Raw genomic sequence first — 19,862 nt, 5'->3', positions numbered from 1 at the left:
AGTAATGATAAATGGAATGCACTGAGTTGGAGAAAGTCTAGCAAGACACAAGCAGGATTGATGGTAGGTGGAAGTTATTTATAACTTTTGTTAAGTCATTAGTAGTCAGGTCTATTAATGAAATTCAAAGACTGGAAGAAGTTTAAACGCCTCTGAGGCCAAGGAGAGATAGATGAAAAGGGCTATGTTCTGTAACTCTATAAACAGAAAAGAAAAATTAAATTTGGCGTAATGTATAATGATATTTGGCAGGCATAATCTAAGGATGTTCCTTTCATGAAGGAGAAAAACCTGGGAAGTAATAATGGTGCAAGAAACACATGGGATTAACGGTGGACAGCAAAGTATTCATCAATTTGCAATGTGTAACAGCTGCCAAAATAAGGCAATGCAATTTTAGGCTACATGCACGAAGACACCATACCGTGGAGTAGGCAGCTCCATGTGTCAGCTATACAGCTCCTGCATCATCCCAGTTAGACTATCGTATACTTTTTTTTTTTGTTTGCACATTATCAGAAAAAGAGAGATTGAGAATCTGGAAAGATTTTTAAAGGATAGTGACAGAAATGGCAAGTTGGTTGGAGGGATGGGTATCCTTGGGGAGAATACCATATTTAAAGAGATGCCACCATTTTGAAAACTGCTTAGTTTCAAATAAGGAATTAAAGTAGCTTAAAGTACACTTATTCCTTCCTCCGAGTCCTCCTGCCAATTAGATTCTTTTTCTCCCTAATCTATTTCACTTATGGTTATTATAGAGTTTGTATTCAGTATGACTATGAACACAAAATAAAATTACATTCATCAGCTGAATGAGGTCTTTAACTACCTATAGTGTAGCTAAGCTCTGAATAAAAATGAAGATGGAATGGCAAATATTTGATCCTTAACAGTAAGACTGTATACGGAATTATTTAATTATAAGGAAGCATAACTAAAAGTAATGATGTGAAATTGAGAGAAGGAAATTACATTTGAATACCAGGACCCAGTTCTCACAGCACAAGCCATTTCGTTATGAAATAGAAGTGCTCTGCTCTTAGAAGCAGATAGAATTAAACAAAAGAAATTTTACCAAATATATTATTAGGAATAGTCCTGTAATATCAACCCACTTATTCAGTCTTATAACTTCTCTGATTTTGTCTATGATTATGTAACCTCTGCTGCTACATGCCATATGTCAACATTTTAAGCAGATCTTCTCAGAGCTCAAACTTCCTTTTCTTTCTCCCTCTCACCCATGTATACATACTGTATACACATTTAATATATACATCAAAGAAAAGTTTTGCAGGTAACATAGCAAATGTAAACATACATCATCTGTTAGCTTTCATGAGGCTTATACATTTAAATTCCTTAGGTGGTTTGAGAAAGAGAGATGTCCATTAATTTATTTTTTTCCTAAGCATGTTAAAGTTTTAAAATTAAAGTTTTAAAACCTCTAGTTTACCACAAAGTATAAGCACTGAAGAAGTAAGCTGTCAGTAGCACTCAGTAGCACTCAGTAGTGTTTTACTAACAAACGAAATTAGCATGAGTTTTTTCAGTACTTTTATTTTATTTTATTTTCAGTAAAGACAACTTAGATTAAACAGCAACTGATAGCTGTGGGTAACAGTTGTCTATAACACTTAAAAAAACCCTCTGGCACCAGTCTGTTAACAGTTCTGTAAATTGGATATTTATTCATTTTCATGGAGGCATTAGAATAAGTATGTTTGCCTCCACAGGTTATGAGATGGGCAGAGTTAAGGCTACAAAACGAAGAAGCTTTGCTCCTTGGTGCAACTGTATTGGAGAGAAAGATGACATAAACTGATGTCATCAGTCACCAGTCTTGATATTATTGCAACAGTCTCCCATGTGGATCCTCAAACCCACATTACCACCTTAAAGCACTGCATAATTGTTCACACTCTTCCTGAATTTTCCTGCCCTGTTACCCACCTGCTTAGCCACGACATGTCTGGAATCCTTCCCTTCGTCTCGTGAAGGGGTTTCATGCTCTCCTGAAGATCTCTGGGCTGAGCAAATGTATAAGGCAGCTGCCCAGCCGGGGCTCTGGAAAAGCTGCAGCTCTAGCAATGCTCCTAGTTATGTAAATAAATTTGGGACAGCTTCAATAGAGAAGAATAATTTGTTGTATTCAATAGTCAGATTTTAAATACAGCTAGTATCTCAGAGTGTTTTTATCATTTTTTAAGATGGATAGTGGCTGTTGTTAAGCTTAGGAAGAAAAATATAGGGCAAAAAAAAGAATTTATTTGGATATTTCCTTCACCAACGATTCTAAAAATTCCTATCTAAATTGTGTTGCTCTATGGAGAATTAGTGTTTCACATTTAGGAAGTCCGTCTTTAAAACTATAAAAAAGGAATTTTATTTCTGCTTCAGAAGTAAATCTCAATGTTTAGTCTACAAAGCAACGCCTATGGATATCTCTATAGCATAAGAGATAATGTTATTTATTTTCTTTGCATATGCACTCCCAAAATATTGCACAAAAGACTATGCACATACAATAGGATGTGCATATGTGTATGTAAACCTATATATATATGTATATAATATGTATATAAAGCATGTCTATATAACTTTACAGGTTGCCTATTGGTGATACTTCTTGTGTCTATGGCAAACTTTTAGTAAATAAAGTAGTATTTAATTTATGTTGACCACCTCTTTGATCTGATTTCATTAAATGCTCCTACATAATTTAAATAATGAACGTGATTTTTCTAGCTATTTTCCTGGTAGTCATAGGAAGCATTTGATGCAGGCTGTATGCTTTGCAAAAGCTCAGGTAAAAGGAGTTGGCAGCATGGTGTCAAGAATAAACTTTAAAAGGGCTCTCTAAAAGTAATGCTTGGAAGGTATTCATTTGACCTTCAGTGACAGAGCTTATGCCTTGCAAATTGATTAATACAGATACAATATCAAATCATTTTTCATACAATTTTTTAATGTTTGTTAAATGCTGGAGCAGTATGTAAACAGAGTATTTGGCATTTTTATTAGGCTGCGGAACTCAGTCATTTCCTTTGCAACAACATCTCATAAACTATTTTGACAGTCTAATAAACTATAAAAAGCTGTGGTAAAAACTGGCTCTGAATGTTATAACCGTACAAAATGGAAAGAGCAAGAGAAAACATCTATCACTGAGATTATTATCACTGTTGCCATGGCAACCTGGTTGCAATGGCAATATCTCCATGGTTCTGCTGTTTGTTATCATCTTTCTTGATTTTACATCATTGAAATTGTAGTAATTACACTCTGCCTGATGAAAAATGCATGCTGTCATGGCAACTAAGTCAAATATTCTTAATCATTTCACCTCTTCAATCTAAAATGTAATTGTTTGTCAGTAAAATAGGTTATACAGAAGGCTTCTATGGACTTATGATTGCCTTAAGTGTTTTGCAAAAATTGTGCTTTTAGGCTCAAGACCCTAAGCTAAACTAATAGTCCACGATGGTAAACAATGACTCATTAGAGCAAGTAATCAGTTCTTATTAATTGTAGAGTAACTGTTCTAGTGTGGTAGAATAATGAAATATAAAATATTACCTGAAATCAAATGTATCAGAGAACATTGACAATATTACTTGAATCTTAAGGTAAATTGGAAGTGATTCAGATTCTGTATTTATTTCATTCTAGCCCGCTTGCCACTTACATCTCAAGAGTATCCACCTCAAACTTAAAACACTTTTCTTGCTATGTTCATTGACTGCCCGCTCACCTCGGCACATACATTTTTTTAGATAAATTCAAGGCTGAAGACTTAAAACACTGAAGACTATCTAAGGAAAAATAGTAATAAACATCACAATTTTGAGCAGTACATTAAAACTCAAATCTCTTGTTTTTCCCTCCGGTAATATTTTGCAAATGCTGTGCATCTTTTAAAACTGGACTATAAACCAAATTTTCAAAGGAGCCGCAGTCCATCCTAATAATTAGGACAGCCATGTTGGTTCTGCAGGATGTTGGGAACATATTCTTATGAGATACTGATTGCAGGTACAAACAATAAAATTCATACGTCTAGTTTCCTAGCTCATGCATGCTGTCTCCTAAGAAATCTCTTGCTTTTCAGACCATCATTTAAGCTTCAGTTAATTGTTACCGCAATATGCTATCATGATTAATTTCAGGGTCTGACTTGCTGAGGATTTTTTTTATTTTAATTGTCCTTGTTTGTCTGTTCTTGAGTATGGCTGATAAACTCATTCTCTTCCTTTTGCAGTGAAACGAACTCTATACTTACATATTTCACCTGGGCTTGTGTAAGCACTCTGCTTTCTGGTTTTTCAGGTTTTTACTACTCTTCATGCAAGAGCAGATGGTTCTAGTTAAGCTGAGGCACAGTGTCAAAGTTTCGGCTTCAAGCACTATTGCTCGTCCTATTGATATTTTGTATGCACTGAGATTTTTTGCCATCTGGAAAACATGGAAGAACATTTCCTCAACACTCTGAATCAATTAGGGTTTGGTTTGGTTTGGTTTTGTACTGGGAATAATAGCATACATCCGAGTGCCCAGCCCTGAATTATTTCTACTGTAGTAAGTGTCGCATTTAAATACTTCACAAATATTAAAGAATTCTTCAGAACACTTCTGTGAGAGGAGGAAGTATTGCTGATCAGTAACTGAGACACAGGGAAATAAGAAGTCTTATTCATGGCCACGCAAGAGGTTTATGAGATATCCTGGAATTAAACTCAGATTTTAGGCCAGGTTTTACCTAAAGGGTTGTTCATGTTCAAAGGCCAAATCATGAACTATTCATCCAAAGAAAATTCTCATGATTGTGACCTTCCCTCCTTTGTGCATCCTCTTGCTATTCATTGGTGACTCTCCTATGCATGGAATTAAGGTTTGGGGAACTGCGCTAAAATGGTGCCCACTGGGAATCTGCTGAACCACTGGCAATTACTCCCCAGCAGGGAGCTTGATTTCTCCCACAAAATTACTCAAGTTGAGCCATAACTCAAGCTGGGTACAAAATTTGTCCTTTGGTGAGAAACATCATGCTACTTTTAATTTAGCAGTTCCTTTCTCTAGAAGAAATTAAAAGCTACATATGTCCAATTTCCCCAAGAGGGAACCATGCTGTCAAGTCTGATTACCTTAGGGAAGAGAAACCAAATAAAAAAACAATGGATAGCTAACCACAAAACAAAAAAGAAATTTACCCATTGTACAAATATCTGTAGCAATTTGAAATTGTCCACAACACAAAAATATTAGGCTTTCAAACACAAAAAAAACATAGACTGCTCAGTCTGTGAAACCAATAGTGAAAATCAGTCTAATCCCAAAGAGCTAAAATATGGCACAACATTCAGCCCTGTACTAAATTTTTGCTCCTATTGAAAATTTACTTTCTTATGAGTCACTGGGATGAAGTTAGAGGGGAAAACGCATAATGGCCTTCCAGAGAAATATCCTTTTTCTGCTGACTGTCCTCAAGTTTCAGTTCCAGACTTGGATAAGATTCTGTCACTCCTCCCATATTAATTTCTACATCAAATTTCTCAGTGGAAAGTCTCCTTCATGTTTATCGCTAATACTAAGGTCCATTCAGTTATGAATGTTGCTCCTTCATTTTTAGGAAGCCTGGAGTCTTCCCAGTTTTTAATCTCATCTGGGGTTTTCAGATGCTTCTGAGCAGGCATCTTTCCATTGACTTTAATGGGCTTCGTGTCAGGCCATAACACTCCTTTTCTATTCTAAATTTTCTTTAACTAGACACCAGTTCAAAATGCTGCTTGCCTATCCCTTATAAGCTAACAATCTGCCTGATGTCCTTCGGTCCCTACAGATTACTCATCCCAGTAGCTCTGTCTTCAGCTGGAGCCTCCACTGAGACGGCCCCTGTCTGAAGTCTGCCACTTCTTCCATTAGTGACATGCAGACTGTAAATGAGTTACGCTGCGCTTCCGCATTTGCACCTCAGCCTGGATGAGGTCGCATGGAAACAAGCACCGTTTTGGATGAATGGCTCTCGATATTGTGCAAGTCTGGGAACTCCTATACTGCTCTCCTGCTTATATGTTTCTGTATATCATGAAACTAGTTTTGGCCTCGCAGAAATGAAACTCTAGCCTGCATATTACAAACCCTAAACTTTCAATCTACGAATTAACAACAGCCCGAAAAACAAAATACTGAAGAGGGAGGCATTTCTTAAACTTTTACTCCTCTTTGTGTGAGCTTTAGGCCTAACTGACAGTGGGAAGTATAATTTCCACTACTAAATCATATAACAAATTCCAGGTAAGCATGAAATCACTGCTAGCAGAAATATTGCCAAAGGGAATGAAATTAATTAATTGATTAATTAATGCTTCATATCTGTGTTCTCTTGCCTCCTCTGTTATTATGTATAATTTGTCCTACCCAATGTGTCATGACGATTTACAAAAAGATGTGGTCTCCACACAGAGAAACTTACAGTAGCATTTCAAGCTTGACCTGTATTGGACACAGGAGCAACTCAGAAGGGTTAAGCAGCAGTGGTGGCTCTCTGCCACAGACCCTATATTACTTACAGATAATGGATTTTTGTTAGCTGACAAGGGAGCGGCTTGTGCAGCAGCAACAAAAAAGGTCAGATTTTTCCATCAAGCGCAAAAAAAGTAATAGCTGTGAAATCCTGGTTGGTTAGGAATTTCTGTATGATTGTGGAGATCAGAAAATGTCTGTGGAGTCTAATGTGCTTAACACAAACAAACAAATAAAAGTATAGACCAACTACACAGTTACACATAAAGTTGTTTTGCAGGTAACTTTACAAGTTTTCTGTTAGGATTATTGTTATAAGTACACAGGCATACTTTCTGTGCTCTAAATAGCATCTTCAGTGTAAAATTGTTAAGCAATAAATTTTGTCATCTGCTTTCCAGGAGAAAAGGGGTAAGTCTTTCTTCAAACTACTGTTATGAAGCAGAACTACCCTGCCTTCTCATTTTCTATCCCACCTTAGAGTGACATGTGTCATTTGAAAAGAATCTAAAACCTGGCAGATACTTTCATAGAATGAAAAGGCTTTATCAGAACATGCTTTGTGATTTCTTGAGATATTTTTGATCAACAAAATAACATTAAGTGCTCATGCTAAATGAGCTTCAGCTATCTGCTGAATGAGGACACATAGCATGAAACAAGAGGAGAAAAGAAGAAACCAAATTTGTTTTCGAAATGTCTCTGTATTTCTGGTATTTATGGAACCAGACAGATTCTGTAAGGCAATCTCCTGCAATGTGTTGATAGATGAATTTTTACTGCCCCTACCTTTCTCCAGCAATTTCACTAAACATTATTCCTACTGTTGCTTTCATTCTCACTGATTCGTTACTCTTTTGTTCATATCTATTTTCAGAAGCTATAAAACAAATACAAAAATAGTTAGATTCTTTGCCACAGAATTCCTTTGTGGTTACTAAGGAATAGCTCATGCATCAACTGCTCTTAAAGAATAAACATTATATTACTAAAAGCTTATGGACAGATTATAGACAGTTTAAGAAGAGCTTTCAAAAATTAGAAAAAAGAAGATATTCTTCTTTGTGATTCGGAAGGGCAATATTAGCTATTTCCCTAAATCCTTAAGGCAGAAATACTATTAATGCGTAGAAGCATGGGAAAGACCTTACATATCACCTTTGTCTTGGTAGGTCTTTCATTTCATAACGAGACATGAGATGTGAATTTCCATTCCTTGTTTTAAAATTTTCCTGTAGCAGCCCTAAGGCTGGGTCTAATAATTCTTTTAGTAAAGGTGCACTCTGTAATATAGATCCAGAACATAAAGTTAGTGAAAGGTGCCTAGAGATATCCATCAATTCTTACTTCTTCAGATAATGTAATATAATCTGATGTAAAGAACCTCGAAATCAGCCCAGTGGGCTGGGATCACAACTAAATTTTCACCGAAGTGATGGCAAATTTGCTTGGCTGGGACTGGTTTAGGAAAAGGGAATCCTGGCTGATCCCGTGGATTTTGCGCTGTAATATCAGAGGAACAAGTCAGTAGCATTTGCCTCTGCAGAGCAGCTACAGTTGGCAACGAACTCTTTGGTGGAAATTAACACACAAATTTCAGTTGCAAAATAAAGTGCAGTTCACATTGGCTCACAGCAAGTCCCATCACACGAAGAGACTTTAGGACAACTTGAACGACATCCACCTTATGACATGTACAAGACAATAGAAAACCTCAAGCAGCAAGGCTTGAATTATTATGGGGTATTTTTTCTGTGTGAAGGAGAACCTTCCTTGATGAAGGCTATGCAAAGAATTCAGCCTATTGCAGCATTTTCCTCCTGAGCGCTTGAACTGATCGCATGGGGTGCCTGAGGAGCCTTGCTGGCGTTTTAGAAACCAGCTGGAGCAACCTGCGCAATTAACAATAGTGGTGGCCCTTCAAGAATAGGAATGATTAGGTAGGTGCAGGTGGTGTTTTTTGCTAAGCATTGTATGAGCTTACTGTTGGGCTCTAAGGTAAGTTCCAGTTTCTTGTGCTATTACTTTTCATAAAACAATATTTTATTTGAAAAAATTGTAGGCCAAGTTATTAAAAAATGTTGTCTCAAAGTAGGTTTCTAAGTCTGTCATTTTGCATTATTTTCCCCCCAACTGACTGGGACAATTACATCACATCTTGAAATTCCTTTAGGGCAGGAAGAAAGAGCAATGAATGGGAGTATTTCTGCAGCTCAAGAGGTTTCACTTTCAGCACTGTATCCTGTGGTAGCCTGGTGTTCACCCATTTTGAAAATGATGAACTTCAGAAAATTAAGCTGAAAGAAATGGTTATGTTTAAAAAAAAAAAATCCTTCAGTATTTCTGATTTTATGCAATTTGTTTGCCTTCTCCTTTAGATCTTTTGAGGCTTGCATTGTGGGAGATGCAGTGGTCTCTGGGACCTTCCTTTAATGAACCAGAATTTAGCAATGGACTTAGCATGCTAGGACTGATACATGGAAAGGTAACATACTTTAGGGCCCTCTTCAACATTTAGGCTTCTCAAAGGGAGCAGTAAGACCCTGACAGTGGGTAGTTTCAGATTACTTTTTCTTTCTAATTGGCAATTAAGTCTAATTAACTTTTAGTTAATATTCAATGATTTCCTTTAACAAATGGAACCCTGATGAGATCACATCTGTTAAGACTACTTGGTTTGTATTTCCATTTTCTGCATATTTCTATAGTTTATAGTGAATTCAGCTTCAGACTAAAAGAAGATCATCTATCAGCTAGAATGGAAGTATGCATTTATCTGAAGTTACCGTGAGTCCAGAAAACTGAAACAGTACTTTGAAAGATAACATTGGTATGCAGTCTCCAGGGCTTGGGGCACAAAACTTGTAGATGACAAGCTGGAAATTAGAATTGTATTAGTACTGTAATTAGAATTGCAATAGTATTGAGGGTGTCTTTGGTATTAGCTAGATTCTTGTGAAATAATTTATAACATTGCTCTGATTCTCAAGCCCAATTGATGGAGATTTAAAAGGTGATATCCCCAATTACAAGGTGAAAAAAACCTGGATATATGCTCATTTAAAACAAGCTGAGAATGCTGCCTTAATGTATGCATTGCAAATATGCTTTACTGATGGATCTTAGGAGTTAATACTAAGATTTTCTTGAATCTCTTAGGATGAAGAACTGGAAGTAGCAGATTATATTGTAATAATCAGAAAAGAGCACGCAAACAAGTATACTTAAGTCTTTTAGGAGCTCAGCTGCAAAATTTTATCCTTACATGGACAGTCCAGCTAACAAAAATAGAGCTGTTTGCATAAGCAGAGAACATTTGCCTAAGTAAAGGTTTGCAGGACAGTCATTAGGCACACTTTGTTCCCTTAGCTTTCCAGGCACTGATTTCACTGAATATCTATTTTTGTTTATTGCTTTTTTAGTGTCTCACATTGCACTAATATGTGTCATGGCTGGATTTTTTTTGCTACTCACCCTGTTTTTCTTCTGTTCCTGTCCCACGTTGAGTGTTTTTGTGCAATCTCTCAGCAAAATGACATGCATCTAAGTCCTCTTAAACTGTCTCTGTTTTAATCCTGCTAATTAGGAAGACTTTTAAAACTGGTTTTATCACCAATTCAGTATTTAATAAATAGGCAGGTATTGTTCATCTTATGTAGATTAAAGGATGTTCTTTCCAGCAGAGCAATACCTCTCTATTTGAGAAGAAGTCATACAGTAGAAACCACAAAATTTAATTTCAGTTATGACAAGTTTTTTTATATTTGAGCATCAGATTCTATTTGCTTCACATGAAACAAAAATTTAAAACTTCGGTTGAAGAAAGCAAATCAAAATAAAAAAAATTGAACAATATTTTTATTGTTAAATGTGATGTTAAAGTTCATGTAATCAGCAAAATTTGCAGTGGAGCAAAGTTGCATAGAGTAGCTAGACAGAAACAGCAGAAGTCATTATTCTTTATATAAACACTGTATGCCATAAAAGTTTCTTTTGGCTTAAAAATTGAATCTCTAAGTATCAAAACTTGCTGCTTCATTTCTGCAAATCAAGATTTATTTTTTTTTTGCCTTTTAGATTGAACTTTAATTGTTTAAATGAAAAAAATGACTTTTCTCATAATCAGAGATTATTACTGTCTCCCCCCCATATTTCACTACCTAACACAGATCCCAAACTTCATATTTCACTTGGACATGATAGGCCTGGTTCCATTCTCATTTGCAATGGTTTGTGCTGATGTGACCACACTGACATTGCAGAATTACTTCTATCTGCGACAGCAGAAAGGGAATGAGGGTCACTCAGTCGGCTGCCAAACTGTTCTTTAATATAATCTCATTAACTTCTAGAAGTCAAGTAAGACTTGGTCAGGTGGAATCCTTCCAAAAAAAAAAAAAATCCCACAAGTGCTTAGGAAAAGAGTAACTACATGATATTGTGTGGGATATGTTTTCATTACAAAAATACTTGAATTCCTATTTTAACATTTAAGGACACTGTACAGTGTCCTTATTTCATTCTCAAAAACAAGGAAAATTTAGAATAGTACTTCTCATGAAAGTAAGGTTGTTAATTAGTTCTAATGCTTTGCCTAGAATCGGCTTTTGTTAATTGTATATGCCTAGGTTAAATATTAATGGTTAGCATTTATAAAGAGCTTTGCATTTTTTTAAATACTGAGCAAACATAAACTAATTATATGTCACAATATCCTGTCTAATTAGGCAACTGTAATTTCCCCACAAGAAACGTTATTTTTCACTTCCTGTCACTGAACTATTGTGCAGTATTGCTTTACATCACTAAATGGTTTCTTTCCACTCCAGGAGTGATTGAAGTAGGGGGAAAAAATACATGAAAGCTGCCTGGGAAATTTCATTTTCTCATTGGAAAATTCTAACTTACTAAGCTGGCAATTGTTTGAAGGAGAGTCAGTTTTACTGAAGCTCCTGAATAGAGAGAGAGAAAAAAAAAGAAAAAGGGTTTTCTTTATACAACGTGGAAATGTTGCATGTGGTGTTTTCAATAAGAAAGATTTTGGAAAGACTTTTTGCTTCAAAATTGTAGTTGCTATATACTAAATAAAAAAGAAACACACCTTACATGCCCCCCACCTTTGCAAGAGCCTTTTGAAACCTTTCAAACTCCTGGCTTTTGGTCTAATCTTAAAGTTGCTCTCTGGTGCTGAGAAGCATTTGTAACTTGCGGTATATGTGGCATTAACAGATATTCTGTGTATCCTCCTGGACTAAATATCTGTTGCCTGTGATCTTAATGTTATCAAAACAGTATGCTCTCACATCTGTTGATCTACCCGTCTGTCTATTTTTTAATATCATCCATTTTTAACATTTCTAAAGACATCAGTTCTGGGAAAAGAAGAATTAAATCTGTACCTTGAAAAGTCGAGTGACAGCATGAAATGGAGAATACCTTCAGAGTAGAATATTTTAAACAATATCCATTTGGGAATGATTCTTGAAGTGAATTTTACCACGTTTGCTCTCCCCTTCTCTTTGTTACATGAATTCTGAGATAGGTCCGCAGAAAAACTGAGGTCAAAGCGTTCACCAAATGGCAAATTACAGTGGCAAGATGCCAGAGCTCCAACAGTGCACGGACTTTTTGTGACTTAAACATGGATTTCAGAAAAATCATTTATCTAAGTTTTATGTGGGATGAGACCTGTCTCTTAAGAGATACCTGTCTGTGATATACCCTACCACTGGTTGTGAGCAGGGAAAACACTCAGACACTGCACAGCTTAGTAGTTGTCATATAACCTTGAAGGAACTTCTCTACTTCTGTTTTTACTTCTGTTTTTAAGACTTTCACATCTGTCAGATCCAAGATTTGTTAAGATAGTGCTAATGCTGCAAGGTTTACTTTTACTATTTGAACAGGAAACATCTTGAGTCAGGATCTTTCCTTTTCCCACACTAGTAGCATCCTAGATATTGGGACATGAAAAGTCCTTTATCCAGCATAGAGTGGCTGTTTTTTCCTGATGTTGGGCAAGGTTGTCAGTTTTAGTTGTTGCTCACAGTTGTTAATTTGCTCAAGCAGACCTTTGGCACCGAGATGTGACACAGCATCTTACACTGAGACACTAATAAATAAATATATCTACACTAATAATTTATCTTTTTAGAGAGAGCAAGTAACAGTTAAAATCCTCACCTACGATTTTTAGAAGGAGCTGATGGGAATCAAGTGCTCAAGTCCTGTTGAAAGTCAAACATCTAAAAGTCATAGGCACTTAAATATGAGGTCTGCCTACTCCTAGGACCTGATAATATAACAACTGCTGTTCAAATTAGAGACCATGCAAGAGCAAGTGTTGCTGAAAATTAGGTCACTTATTTAGATACTTAAGATGGACTGTACTGCAGTGGCAGCTCTGGCCCTAAACCACTTAGGTATTTTGATCATACTACGAAAAAGGCTATTTTACTTTTCCAGTTCTGGTAATCTTGGCAATGCAGTTAAATCATCTCTGCCGCTCTTTCTGAAAGAGGACTATTTCTTTCCCTGTGTAGCTTGTGTTAAACATCAGGTATGAGATAAAAAGTAAAAGGATAAGATCCATCTGCCAGTTCTGTGCTCTTCACAACAGCAGCTTCAGGAAATGCAGAAGCATGAACATGTGAAGTTCATCATTAAGGAAAAAAGTAAAGGAAGTAAGAATATCCAAAACTTGACGTTTTAGCATGATTACTCCCGAAAAGCTTCCCTAATTTATCTACTGTCTGTCTGTCTGATTTAGATATCTTAGAGACATTAAAAATGCTGCATCTCTTTCTAGGAGCGCAGCCTGTTGCCCTTACAGCTCTTTAGTGGTCCAGACTCCCCATCCTTTCTCATTCAGCCCCTGTTCACATTGTGGACACGCACACCTGGCCTCTATCTAATTCCTAAGCAGATAGATTCCCAAGGTTGTAGCAAAGCACAGCTGCAATGCAAACATAGATATTAATGTTCCCAGAGCTTCAGAAATATGGTATTACAGCTCATGGAATTTAATAGAGTGCTACACATACAGTTCCTGTGTCACTGACGTTATTATACGTATGTTAGAAATCTCATCTGAAAGGTACAAATTGCTTCAGTGTCTTTTGCTCAGCATTACCTCTTTGGAAAACATGTGGAGTGGGATTTTTCAAAAGCATATGGCATGGACCTTACTCTGCTCAAATCCAAATCACTTATTTTCACTTATTGCAGTGGAACCTGAAGTAGCCTAGCACCAACTGCTGTAGGAGATCCATTCCTTTATGCTTATTAAAAGAACGATTACAGAGGGACTGATCTTAGCTTCAAGGCAACGAGACCATTTGGTGTGCAAGAAACCAACTAATTGGCTATTGTGAAAGAAACAGTAACTCAACAACAGACGTGCAGAGGAGAAATTTGGCTGCAGTTACACATCCAGAAATGTTGACATGGGTTCCTCAGTGCGCATGGAGTTTCCAGGAATACACATACACTAGTACTTTAACGGTCCTATTGCAGGATCAAGATCTGAAGGACTTTGCAAGACTTAGCTTAGTTCATTCATTTGTTTTCTAACACCCATGTTTCCAAAGATTATTACATACTGTGGTTGTAAGTAATATTTTAAACGGCAAAAGCGATCCAAAGTGCTGAATGGGTACCTTAAAGGTTACCTCTGCTAAAACATAACACAAATCAGGGTAAGGTCACTTTTAAATCTCCACCAAGTAGGAAATATTTATAATAACAAATAATTAAAGATGACTCTACAGAGCATCAAATGGTTTTATATCTCAGAAGTGCCTTTAGGGGATTGTAGGCTTTTTGGAAGTAATTCAGATCCACGTATAGCCACAACTCCAGAGTATACTTAAGACTGTGAAGCAAGGCAAAATAGATCTAAATCAGTACTACTCTCTTTGTTAGTTCTTCCAAAGCTTTGAAAGCTTCCAAAGCTTCCAAAGCTGTCCCTTTCCAAGACAAGGTAATACGTAATTACTTAACACTGATTAAAGAGTTACTTCCTGCGTCCAAATGTGCTAGAGCAGTATATATATATCAAAAAAAAAAACCCTTAATAAAGGTAAGAATCAGTCAACACCATTGTAGCTTGATAGCATTTCACATTACATGTAGAGTTAAATGATTACATAAAGTGAAGGTCAATAATGAACTGATACCCTGCTTCAGGTGAGATTAAATGTTAAACAACTAGCTAAATGTAGATAGAGATATATAGAAGAGTTTAAGGAAGAAAATTTTGATATACATTAAGATATGCATTTTCTACAAATCTTAAACTAAGCTGCATGGTGTGCAAGATATGTAAAGTACATAAGTATTTAATTTTACCTGAGAATTCTTTTCTTTGCTATTTCACATTTCTTTCCCAAATTCTTGGGATATATTTTTCATGGCATTTCTTTCTTATCCTAATACTTTAACGTTTTATTTGTCTCCTTCCTATCTTCGCCTTTTTTTGTTGGGTTTTTTTTTGCATTTTTTTAGACTTTCCTGAGATAGTGAAACAAGAAAGCCTGGAAAGCCTGGAGATCAGGCCATGGAGTCTCTGTATGAAAACCTGAAAGCTTCAAAATATGGACAACCCTCTGAAATTAAGCAGTATAATATCTTCTTTTCCCATTGATAGCTATTTGCAACTCCAGACTTCACATTACCTGGGGCTCCAGTAGGCACTTTCTCCACTGCAGGGTATTTTGGAGCAGATCTTGTCTGTAGTCTAGAGCCATGACCCAGCTTCTAAGAACAAAGGGTTTGGTCAGTCTGTTCCAGAGTTCAAAGTCTGGAGTATTTTATCTTAATAGGGATAATATGTATTTTGCAGAGCAAAATACATAAGATTAGGTCTTATATGCTGGGGTTGAGGGTGGGGAGGCTGACCTAGCAGCTGTGCTTTCAGTCCTTAGCTCAGCCTTGGGCCATACCAAGCTAAATGGGCTAACATAGGAAAACCTGAAAGTCATTATAGCTCCATACAGCCTTTCTCTGAAGTAGATGGTGGCTGAAGGTTTGTATGTGACCCTAAAATATAAATCAGTGTTATGCTACTAGATTTACCTTGACAACAGAAAGCAAGCAGGCTATCATTATTCCAGCACTGAATATTTTTATTTTCGTAAATTATAAATATTACTTTTTCCTCTCCACCTTCGGTCTTAAGAATGTGGTTTCACATTTCATTTAATGCTAAATGGCTCATTACATAGAGTAGCAACTTAGTTCTCTTATTATGGTGTTATCTTTCACTTTGTCAAAATATGTCTACTTGATAAGAAATCTGACAGAAGTTGCTTATGATGGGATCACTAACAGCCATCAGTTTCTCTCTAGCAAATGAAACTGTAACCATGGAAACGGCCTTTTTTTGCCAGAATGAAAATGAGACAGCACTCTGCTGCAGCCATTAGTAGAATACACAAATGTCCCTCAAGGCAAACATCTAAAGCAAATGGACTGCAAAGTAAGGAGCACTAATTTCTATTTATTTAGGATTTGTAAACCTAGCAGAGCAAGATATTAACAAAGGAACAAACAAAAGGAGGTTAAGAAAAGATATTTGCATTTTTATTTCCATTTACAAAACTCGTTATTTTAAATCAAAATACTTAGTGTGATTTCATAAGTATAAGCTTAAATATAACAATACACTTAAATAACGCTGTGGTTTGATGGTGCCTATCCTATACAGAAAAATAATAAAAAAAATACTTTAAAAGCAGAAGTTTTGAAAATGTGTATTTTAGTGCAAAACTATTAAAAATACAGAGTGTGAGAGTGTGTTTTTTTTTACACTCTTTAATTTTCAAAAAGCACTGTTCATTTTGATAACGTACACTGAGGCTGATTGATAGTAAGTCTATTCTAAACACTATCAGCAATCGGCCACAGGCTGTCAAAGACCTTTCAGGTGTCAGACTCTTCTTACTGTCCTCTTTATTCACTATTACGCCCCTCTCACTACAAACTACTTATTGAATGCATAGATTCTTTTGACAGGCTTGGATTAGGTGAAGGGTCTTAAACCATCTGTGATGTAGATCGGTAAGATACATCTTAACTTGTTTGCCTTTCACTTCCAAATCAAAAATCTTAGTTACTTCGGGAACAGCAATGTCTAGCCTCCATTCTATTTCTGGCTCATTGAATAAGCTACAGATACAATTTGCCACTAGGATAATTAGTTTGTTAACCAAAACTGTTTAGATATTTAATTCATAGCTAGCAATGGAATGGAATCATAATGCCAATTGCTTACAGTTACCTTGGGGTGCTTCAAATATCTGTGTGCCTGTAAATATGACAAAGTGACATGCTGTGATAGCCACTTTCAGAAAGCTGTTTTTGCTATAGTGTGATTGGAAATACCCACCGTTGTTCTGGTATGCTTCACGTAGGTCAGGGTTAAGACATGCTTATAGAAGTTGCATATTGCCAGCTTACTCACTGTAGCTATAAAAAAAAAAAAAAAATAATGATAAAGTAGAAATACTTGCCTGAGAAGGACCGAAAGGCAGAGTGTTCACGCTTTTATAAAATTATACTCCTTGACCTATTTGGCTGTGTAAGTGTTGACCATATCATAGATGAACCATAAAAGAAGTGAGCAGTTGAAATGGCATGATGAAGACCACTGTCTGGAAGGTTATTTGGTTTTCCTTCCCGCAAAATGTCTCTAAAATGTTCCCACTCAAACCAAAGAACCTGTTAAAATGAACACAAAAAAGGGAGAGTTGTCTTGAATTTTGTTTTAGCTTGATATTGTCTTTTAATTGTCCTAAACATATGTTCAGCCATATGTGTGTGTATATACGTAAACTCATACATACACAAGCATAAAAAAACAATTGTAGATTAACATCTCAGGTAAGTTTGTGGAAAGTATTTTCCAACTCAGTTAAATATCTTCCTGAGTAGATGTATGTTTGGAAAAAAAGCAAGCAAGTAGACAAATCTTGATGTATTGGAAATCTGGGAGTAAAAAACCAAAAACAAATAGCTCTATTTATTTTCTACCTTCTATTACAAAAGTGTAGCGCTGCATCAACCTTTTAAATAGTGCTATCTCCAGGTTTGTGTTCTTTACCTTAAGTGCAGTGCTCATACATGCTAGCATATATGATATTTAATTAAAACTGGCAGATTTTCCAAGCAAACTGGTATGTTACTGGCTGCTGGAAGCTGACAGCTGGAGTTACAATTCTCTTTAGTCCAGATGTCAGAAATGGCTTCAGCTGAATACTTACCAACCTAGTCTAAAACTCCATCTCTACAAGAACAAAAAAGATCACTTAACTACTGAAATGTCTAGTGCCAAAATATATTCGGAGTGAGAGGACAGAAAATAGATGAAGTTTAATGGTCACATTCTCACTATTGGCAATACGTTTCAAATTCAGTTACCTTTACCATCAGCTACTACTGTATCTGTGTAGTTTTAGGGTACAGCCCTTTATTGAATTTGTTATTTCCGTGTAGCCTATGATTTGTTATTTCCCTACAGGATAGTAAATTATATCACTAATTATACCAAAATAAACAAATGTATGCAAACACTACTTCATTTAAACTAAGTGTTTAAATGACTAAATGGCTTCTTGCAGATGCTTGTTTTTCCATTGACCGTATAGGGGACTGACAGCTAGTTCCAGGTAGTGCCTGAAACCGGGTGGACTTGAGCATTCTGTAGAAGTACGCTAAGAACAGATTAAACATTTGAAATTAGTCTCAAAATGCACACTTACAGCATATTTTGTCACATCAGCAATATCACTATTGATATGGTTACCATGCTGCTCCATCTATACCAACAAAGGGGAAAGAAACAAGAAAAAAATAAAAAGATAAAATCAGATTAGCTAGCAGGAAGAAGAGAGTAGGGTTCTTTTTAACAGTACTATAGACTCTTTTGGCTTCAAATCTAGCTCTTCAATAATGCTAACTATATCGGAGAGACTGCAATTTCTTGTATGGCTGGAGCTGGCAGTAACATTCCCAATCCAGACCTGGCTCTGTGATACAGAACTGGGGACAGCATGCACCATCCGTTCCTCCAGTGGCCACTGCTCAGTGTAGGGTAGGTCAAAACAAGAGCTGCTGCCACAGTAAAATCAGTTTTACCTGTCATCATTAATACTCTGGTGGGTTCTGTTCTTCATGAAGTAAATGGTACAAGTTGAAAGATAATCTAGGAAAGCTTCTGAGTTACTTTTTTTTTTTTTTTCTCCAGCAGCTTATTCTGCGCTGGACTTCACTGAGCCGTTCTGCTTACAGTAACACAACTGAATACCATGATACCACCAAGTGCCAGGTGTGCAGTGCACTGCTACACACAGTTGTATTGAAAAAGGAATGGCCTCTGGCAACTTTGTTTATTTCTATACGGAATAGATTGGCATTTCTGTATGATAAAACAGAAGTGTGTTTTTACTGTTATAGAGACAAGTTAATTTAAAAGGGATAATCCCATCTCAAACAGAAGTGAGGAGAAAAGTTCCAGGTACTATGTGTTCTTTTGCTTTCAGAAGCCGTTAGTTTGTATTTGACTATTTCCCTTGCTCCTGGTGATGATCTTAGTGATGCTTATTAATATTTATTGTTTGATTCTTATAATTTATTATGAAAGAATTCTATTTCGTAAGGTATGAAAACTCTTTTAAAAAAAAAAATGTGAATGTGTGTGTGTTTGGAAGTACAGCTGAAAACAGGGGGGTTGCCACTTTTTTTGAGAAAATATTATTTCAGAGGTCTACTTACACTTACTATCAGTACAGTTCCTTGGGAGCATGTTCATACTGATTAACTTAACCTAACTTTAGTCTCCTGAATTTCTTACATGACACCATTGACAGTTTGCACCATTTGTCCGTTTCAGACAGCTCATTTCTCCTGGAGCAGAGAAGCAGGTTAGGAACATGTTCTCTCTTTATAAGCATGCCACTCCTTTGATTTCAAACTTGATTTCAGTTTTTATATTTGCAGGTACTATCCTGGCTGACTGCACGTGCAAATATCTATTTCATTTAAACCATGAAGTTTGGGAATAGCCGTTGAAATTACTCATGTTTATTCATTAGCATGGCGTAAGTACTTCAATGAGTGTAAGAGAGAGCAGCCTCCTGGCCAGTTTTGTGCTTTGCAGTATGCTGATGCATCTGCCTGTGTTTTAGGAGCTCTGCTCGGTGTGGTAGCACTCACCCGTCAATACCGTCATGCCCACAGCATCTGAGCCTTGCAGAGCTCTGAAAATTTGGAGTTGTTCCTCCCAGCAATGCTTTTCCTGAAATTGGCCTAGAGTATTCTGGGCATCATGAAAGTGATAA

The sequence above is a fragment of the Struthio camelus genome, chromosome 2 (assembly GCF_040807025.1).
Source record: "Struthio camelus isolate bStrCam1 chromosome 2, bStrCam1.hap1, whole genome shotgun sequence".
In the NCBI taxonomy this organism is placed as follows: Eukaryota; Metazoa; Chordata; class Aves; order Struthioniformes; family Struthionidae; genus Struthio; species Struthio camelus.
This window is presented reverse-complemented; position numbering follows the sequence as displayed.